This window comes from Dipteris shenzhenensis, chromosome 10, assembly GCF_047967505.1.
Source record: "Dipteris shenzhenensis isolate YYH24624 ecotype China chromosome 10, Dip_SZ_1.0, whole genome shotgun sequence".
In the NCBI taxonomy this organism is placed as follows: domain Eukaryota; kingdom Viridiplantae; phylum Streptophyta; class Polypodiopsida; order Gleicheniales; family Dipteridaceae; genus Dipteris; species Dipteris shenzhenensis.
In genome coordinates, this window is record NC_141605.1 from 26,068,100 (window position 1) to 26,077,387 (window position 9,288).

The following is a 9,288-nucleotide window of genomic DNA, read 5'->3' on the forward strand; positions in this document are numbered from 1 at the left end:
ACAAGGTTTCAGCAATTCAGAATGCAAAAGCTACAAAAAACATCAAACAACTTCAAAGATTTCTAGGCCAAATCAAATGGCATTGTAGATTTTTAAGATATCTTGCAGATATTCGTTATCCTCTCACAAAGCTGACTAGAGATACAGAACCATTCATATGGGGAAGCCCTCAAGAAGATGAATTCAGAATTTTGAAAAAGATGCTCATAGTGGCACCTATCCTACAACCTCCTGATTGATCTCTTCCTTTTGAAGTATTTGTGGATGCTTTAGATTCAACAGTTGGTGCAGTACTAATGCAACATAAGACACCAAAATGGTTCCGACCTATGTACTATGCAAGCAGGATCTTAACCAAACATGAAAGAAACTATGCAATTATAGAAAGAGAGGCACTTGGTATGATTTTATGCATTGCATAAGTTTAGACATTATTTACTGGTGGCTAATAAGGTAAATTTTCATGTTGACCACCAGGCTTTGATTTATTTGGTAAATAAATAGCAACTAACAGGAAGGCTTGCAAGATGGATGCTTTTGTTACAAGAGTTTGATTACACTGTGGTGCATAGACCAGGAAAATAGCATGCCATAGCTGATTATTTGAGCAGACTCCAGTCAGGAGAAGCTCCGACTGGCATCCCAGATGAGCTCCCTGATGTAGGTATATTTATGGGGTAAGGATAGAAGAACCACCAAACTGGTATGACAAGATGTTTTTTTTCCTTATTGATGGACTGATTCCAGAAACATTGAATAGGGATCAAAGAAAAAAGTTAGTATTGCAAAGCAAACCTTTCCTTATCATTGCTAGAGTATTGTATAGAAGAGGTATTGACCAGGTCATCAGAAGGTGTGTCCAAGACCATGAGCAAAAAGCTGTGTTAGCAGAGGCACATGGAGGGCCAGCAGGACGCCAATTCTCAGATGATATCACGAGCAAGAAAATCTTGCAGACTGGATTATGGTGGCCCACAGTATTAAAAGATGCACACAATTATGCCAAATCATGCTTGTCATGTCAAAGGGATGACGGACCAATGGATAGTGACAGAATGCCACATCAGCCCATTCTTCCATTGGGACCTTTTCAAAAGTGGGGATTAGACTTTATTGGACCAATCAAACCTACAGCCAAATTCTCAGGTAATCAATATATTCTTGATGCTACTGATTATTGCACTAAATGGGTTGAGGCTGTAGCATTAAAGACATGCAAAGCTAGAACAGCTACACATTTTTTGTATTGCAATATTGTAACTAAATTTGGTGTTCCCATTGAGATTGTATCTAACAGAGGAACCCATTTCATTAACAAAACCATCAAAAAAATGACAAAGATGCAAATGATGCTGCACAAAAAATCCACAGCATATTACCCACAAGCCAATGGATTGGCTGAAAGCTCCAACAAGCTCATGAAAAAGGTTTACAGAAGAACAATTGCTGATCACCCACAGGATTGGGATTAGCATTTAGACTTAGTGCTTTGGGCACTCAGAACAGCACACAAGGTGGCCACAAGGTTAACACCTTTCAGGCTGGTGTATGGTTGTGAAGGAGGGTACCCATGGAGTTTGTTGCAGGCAATCTCAAAGTAGCAATTGACAATAAACTTTCACCAGAAGACTCCATCAATGCTAGGTTGGAGCAACTTTTACAATTGGATGAAGATAGATTGGCTAACTCCCATACAGCTGACATTATCCATAGAAGAAGAGCAGCCTGGACCAATAGAAATATTAAATTCAAGCTTTTTAAAAAAGGAGACTTAGTGTTGATGTTCAACACTAAACTAGGCAAAATGCTAGGTAAATTAAAATTAAGGTATGATGGTCCATTCAAAGTGATTGATACCTATGAGCAAGGAACATTTTTGTTGGCAGACCTAATGGCCACTCCTTTGAAAAACCAGTCAATGGTTTTCGACTTAAGCCTTACATTGGCCCTGATCCCACACAGGCAAAGATCAACACAATCACATTGTAGAACCCATATGAGGTACACGGTTATGCAGTCTCTGTTTCAACCTATCCATTCACTAATGGGGTATCATGCAGCTTTCCAATGAAGCCTTCAAAGACAAATACAGAACAATTTTTTGACATCTCTAAACAACATCCTAGCAAGCAATCACATGAACCGCGACTACGATTACAGTCCGGCCCAATTCCGCCAACAATGCAGCAAAGACGTTGCTGCACTTCGAATACAATTCAAGTATACTCAAATTACCCTACAATATTAAATAAAAGTGATGTTGCAGGTGAGAAGATGTAGCAACAAGATGAAGATGCAACGAGCTCTACTCCAACAATGTTTTGACATGTTTCGGACCGAAACCAACTGAGAACTCCGCCACAGTTTTGACGGGAACCAAGCTACGCTTGATCCGTCACACAAGCGCTGCACATGTCTTTTTTGCGTTTTTGGAGTCCCCGACGTCTTGTTCGCATGTTCACTCCCGCATCCGATCCGCCTACCCTAGTCCAACGTTCATCCGACTATCGTGTCCTATTTGACCCCACAGTGCGACTCTGATTCTCCATAGGCATCGCATCAAAGTCCGACTACGCTCTGCCTATTTGACCTTACTCCGCCCTTAGTCCACCAACTCACAATACATACTGCACTAGTCATATAATGCCCTCACCACGAGGAGGAGCATCATCGCCGATGCACGCCTTACCGACCCCATGATGCAAACTCATATAAATAAGGAGGGATGGGAGGTGGATTATACACACACCCAATCGTCGCTTCATATTGCCAGTCCGGCACATGCGAAACTCCTAGTGAATCTCCTGACAAGCCCAGTGAATGACGACTTCTGCACTCAAGCTTCCCTTCAAATGGCTCCAAAACGTAGTTTGCGCCTTACAACTCCCTTGCCTTCCGAAACACAGGATTCGTTGCTCGAACTCCTTCATCGAGCTGCTTTGCTAGACGACGAGATGGGTCGAAGCAAAAAGTCCCTGACTCCGGCAAGAAAGAGCCCCCGAACAAGCCCAGACTAGGAGAAGCCGATTGTCATCACAGAAAATGAGGAGACCGAGTTTGATGACGAACCCCCCCAGCCACTGCTAAAGAAGTAGATTGTGATGGCTAGCTTCGCCAGCTTCAAAGTTTCTCTCGACCTCAGCAAAAACCAGAAATGGTTAAAGAAGATAGGCATACTTCAGTATGCAAGTCTACCATGGACATTCTGGAGGGCTCCATAGGATCCTCTTGTGCAATATGAAGCATTCCAGAAATTAGGAGGTATGTTGAGCAAAAATCTCATGGTGACACCAGAGATTATCTCTGAGGTTTTTCAATTACCTTTGATTAGGGAGGAAGTTGCCTACAAGAAAGATGTTGATAGTGAGATGCATAAAGAATTTAGACCATCTAAAACACAGAATAATTATTTCATTGTAAGTAATGTACAAGATACAGGCCGCCGCCAACAACTGGTATGGTATTTAGAGAGAATGCAACTGTTGGTGAAGCCCAACACAATGAGTCAAGATTCATATGCAGTACTCCATGCAGCAGAAAAGGGCACACGAATCAGCTGGGCTCACCCATTGCATACACGTCTCATGGGGGAGATAGCAAAGAAAGATTTGACTACATCGAATGCACATTCGAAGATTGCATCGTTCATCACAGCATTGTTTGAATTTGTAGCACAAAATAAGGAAGAAGTGCCAAACATCATTATACAATATAGAGAAGATAGAAAAAAACACATGCATGACAGAACAGAGCAAGGCAGCAAAGAATCTGACAAATTAAAGGCTGCAACAATGCAAGATTTGCAAGCGGCTCAATATTCGAAGGATGAGGCCTTATAAAAGCAGTATATGGTAAGTCCTTTTGGCAAAAACACTCTGGGACACACCACTGGCAAAGGAGGAGATGCCCCCTCAACAAACAGCACAGAAATCCGCCAAAAAAATCAAGCTCAATCAATGTGCTAAAGCATAGATGTTGAAGGAAACATGGCTCAAGCCCGAGGACGACGTGGCTCATATGTTCCTCAACTCACCTCCTAGGTCCCAATTTGAGAATTTGTCTCCAATCCGCAAGCTCGACTTGCTGGAAACTCTTGTGAAGGACAAACCGGCATTTGCACCACACACAGAGGTGTCAAGCATGCAAGTTGGTAATGCCCTGCTCATACTCCAATAGTATGTTGACCAACAATAGAGAGAACAAGCTACACTGTAGCAGCAAGTCAAACAACTTCAGAAAGAAAAGGAGGCAACACAGGCATTCATGTTCAAGCATTTAGACTTGCAGTAACAACTTGCCAGTGCACAGGCCAAAATTAGAGAACTTCAGGTCGAATATGCAAGGTCTATAGAGCAACACAATAGACATATTGCAAAGCTGATAGCACAGGTCAAGGTACAATAGGATTGCATGCCGACTGTGATAGCATGGCTCCAAGAGATGAAAGATGAATTCTTTGTTCAACTCGACCATATGGGAGCAAATCAAAATGACCTTCAAATAAAAAATGTTTTGTCACAGCAACAACTTCATGCACTCCAACATGTCAAATAGCAACTCAAGGAAATGGCCGACGAGGTAGACGGCGTATTCCTTAGCAAATATGATTTTTTTGAGTTGAAAAATCAACTGGTCCGAACATCCCTAGAGATGTGGAATACCTTGAAGGGCATACTATTTACTATAGCAAAATGACCATACAATGTTTTCGCATCGATTGCATATGTCATGGCCTATGAGCTGAAGAATTTAAGGGCAAAATCAAACGATGCCCAAAAAAATCAAATGCCATTGGAGGACCATCTCACAATCTTTGAAACAGAGAAAGCATGAACTTCTGCAAATTTCAATGACCCTATAGAATTCACGACCCACATTCTTAAGCTTACAGCAGAACAGCCTGAGGAAGATGCCAGCATAGAAGTCAGAGCTACCCCTAGCCACTCCAGGTGTGCTAGCCCCAACAGAACCAATGAACAGCCAGAAGAGCAGAAGCAACACTAGAGACTCAAGGTCATAAAGAAGAAACTAAGATTGTGGATCCAGTTATCACTCGGGGAACATTCATTGATCTCAATGCTTCACATACCTTCAAGGTGCACTTAAAGGAGTATTTTCAGTGAAGAAGGGTTCGTATCCCCGACTTTTTGGGAAAAAGCCTCTCCACCGGAAGTGCCAGGTGTTGAAGGCATAGCCTCCACCCACGTGAACACTAACCATGGGATATGTTAAATACACCTCTGGTAAGAGGGAGTTATTAGAACAAGGTAGTGGGATCATTTTATAACTGTAGGAACAATTGTAACTGTCCCTAATAGCACTCCTTAGTGGCTTGATCCACCACATAATGTTTTTGACTAGGATTGTTACATTTTGAAACTTACTGTTGCCTTACAATAGTCAGACTAATCTCGGATGGCTATAAAAACTTGTATCAGCTCCTGTTGAGAGTTTGAGTTGTGGAGTTGATGTATTCTTTGTCAAAAACATAATATACAGGAAGCATACTACCTTTTGCAAGATTTCCTCTCTGTCCTCTTTACATCTCGTGATAGTCTTTTATAGTCTGCCTACTTTCCAACTATACTTCGACTGCTGGCACCTTGTTGTTGTCAGGAGTGGAGATGTATTTGTGTTTTTCACTTGTCTGAAGACACTTTGAACAAATGCAGTTCTCACAAAAATCCAAATCAACCTGCTTCAAACCTGGCAATAGCTTTCTTGAGTAAAGAATCTGCATCCCCTTCTCACTCATGTGTCCAAGCCTATGATGCCACAAAGTTATATATGCTCTTGTTGAACCTAAAGCAATAGAGGACTAAGCATTACCAATACATAAATACAACGTACCTACCTTGGCTCCTTTTGCTATTACCATTGATCCTTTAGTGACCTTCCACAAATTTTTTGCAAATGTGCTTGTGCAACCTTCATCATCCAATTGTCCTACTAAAATTAAGTTTATTCTTAAATCAAAACCATGCCTTACCTCCTTCAATAACCATTGGTTTCCATTCAACAATTTTATCAGCACCTTGCCCTTTCCAACAACCTTACATGCCTAAATGAATTTCTCCAAAATCACCTTGAACATATTTTTCTATGAGGTGTACCAAGAAATGAAGCCCATGAGGTGACTACCCATGCATTAGTGATATTATCCAATGAAAGAATTAAAGGATCTTGCAACATAGTATATTCTACATTTGCTTCTTATTCTCTATCTCCTTCCTTTTTTTATTGCAACCGACAATCTTTCTTCAAGTGTCATTTCTTTCCACAATGCCAGCACTCTAGGTTCCCTTTGGACTTGGATTTGCTTCTTCTAACTTGTCATGATTTCCTGGGCTCTTTCCTCTCTCCCTTTGTCTTTCCCTATTCTCGAGAGCCAAAGCATTACTTGATGTTTCACCTATGATTTTCCATCGCATTTCCTCGCGCCAATGAGAACACTAACAACATCATCAAACTTTAAGTGTTTGACCTAGAAACAGAGTTACTCATAGCCATGACCAAGCCATCCCAACTTTCTGGCAATGAGCACAAAACCAGGAGAGCTTGAACCTAATCATCAAAGTTTACTCCTATTGATCTTAGTTGGCTTGCATTCGTTTGAATTGGTAAAAATGATTAGCTACAGACCCACCTTCTAACATCTTCAGATTAAATAAATGTTTCATAAGAAATACTTTGCTAAATATTGATGTTTCATAAGAAATACATTGTTAAATACTGATGGTTTTTCATACAATGTATCCAACATCCTCATCAAGTCCTTTGTCATATTTTGATCAAGGACATTGAAAGCCACTAATGTTGCTATACACAGTCACATTGTTCCTAGTGCCTTCCTGTCAATAACCTTCCAGCCTTCAGTTGAAATACTTGCAAGCTTCTTTTCTATTCAGCCTATTGGCAAGAAAAAGTCCTAGTATAGGTAATCCTCAATCTACATCTTCCAATGCTCGTAGCTATTGCCATTGAACTTCTCAATTTTGAACTTGCCTTCTTCCATGTATTACTCCTAGTCAAACTAAGAACCTCGTTCTAAATGAGTCAAATGGGCATCGCTCAAACAAATGCTCTAATACCATATGTTAGGAGCAATGTGATAATGGAGCAATAATGCGAGAAGTGGAATGCATAAAATACAACATACAGAAAGCACACAGAATGGAAGAGAAAGATACACTGATATATGCGTGGTTCACCCAAGTGTGGTCTACATCAAACAGAGAAACATCCAGTCTTGTGTTTTTTCTTATACATGCAGTGAGAAGATACAAGATACAAGCAATATATTGTCCGCTCTGATGATGTGTGAGCCACACTCTTATTTAAAAAATTTAACCACACAATTCATGCACCAAATTTCATGTATTTTTGGCTTTGGGTGAACCCACAATAGTAGGGGGCATTGCCCCCCTTACACCCCCTTCATAGAGGCATATAAACACGTGTGGGTTCAAAGCACAACTAAAAATAACCTTTGGAAAAAGATCAGGCTCCACATACAACAAGGTCTAGACATCAAAAGACGTAGAGTCAAGAACACTATCAGCACACCTTGGATATGTTATATAAATGATAAGATTACTAGTGGGGCCCTCATCTAGTAAAAGTACTAAGGTTACTCATGATCGACACATGACACATGACCTGGCAAGTACAACTCCCCACACATAGATTGTGTAGGTGTGACAGGCACCTCTAATTCTTCCCAAAGAGACATGCTCTCATGGTGCTTTTTAGTTTTGCTCTTGTAAGCCATTTTGTCATTTCTTAGAGATATCATTAAACCACACTCTCTGTCTCTCTAATTGACTAATCAAATAATTCCACATCAAGCCTAATGGGAAAGGGTGCTTGGCCCCCTGCTACTTAACAAATCCTCTTTTGGATGCATTAAGCTAAAAGCTTGGTATGTATTGTAAACACAAATCTTTACTTGGCTATCATTTGGTCATCTATCCACCCTCCTTATTATGACACATCAGCACCATACTAATAACAAATTTCTTCACAATGATTATAAATTTAGATATGAAGGGCCATCAATATTGCCTTAGTGATTGTTGTAATGCCGTTGATGATTTTTTAGACATACTAAATACTTAGACACAGGCATAAAAGAGCAACCCTCATCTTCATGCATCTAATGCTATTTCCCCATTGCTGATCCCCTCCCCTGTTTGCCATCTAGAAATCTATTTCTCCATTGATTCTATTTCTCCATCACTAGTTCCCATTTCTCATTGGCTCTCCTGGTTGCCATACAAAATTCTACTTATCCACTACTTATCACCTATTTATCTCTCATTTATCTATTGCTCCCCTATTTTCCATGCCCGCTCTTGCATTAACACCTGCTACTACCAACATTCCTTATATAACCATCATCCCTATTCTATCTTCTTCTTCCTTCAAGGTGGTTGCATTACATTGCTCATTATTTTAATGCCACGTGTTGTGTTTAGGCTTCACGTTCAACAAAAGTTATTGATTGGTCTCAAGTTTGAGGAGTTGACACAGATGAATGCAAATGGCCTGCATTTAGTTCTTTTCAATGGACACCATTCAGAGGTCACGAATGTGTTCACATTTTTTTGGAAGAGTTTGCTCATTTTCCCCCTTATGCTTGTTAGTGTCCCTGTTTTATTTATGTCCCAAAGGCTTGCATGGTAGGGTGGTACTTATTCCCTTCAAAGTGGAGCTCCATTGGTGGCCTTGTTTATGTCCGACATCCTTTAAAGGCTTGTTGCTAGGTGGGGTAGTATTCCTTTTAAATTGGAGGTCCCCTATTTTATGTCTAACGTTCTTCGAGATGCATAAAGAGATGTAAACAACCAAAATTTTATACATAGGGCTCAAGGATGCTCCTCAAAATGCAAATGGCCAATTCTACATAGACCCAAGGCTACCAAAATTTTGTAATATTTACAAATTTGTAATAGTACAAACATGTTTCTCTTTTCTCATATTCTCTCAACACATGCCAAATGGTGAATCTGCTTAGACTATTGTAATAAAAATTTTATAGTTATTTGGGCCCAAGGCTGTTAAAATTTGGTGATATTTGCAAATTTTGTAATAATATGAACATGTTTCTCTTTTCTCATATTCTCTCAACACATGCCAAAAGCTGAATCTGCTTAGATTGTTGTAATAAAAGTTTTTAGACTGGGCCAAGGCTACCAAAATTTTATAACAAATTTTACAAATTTGTAATAATACAAACACATTTCTCTTTTCTCATATTCTCTCAACAAGTCCAAATGGTGAATTTGC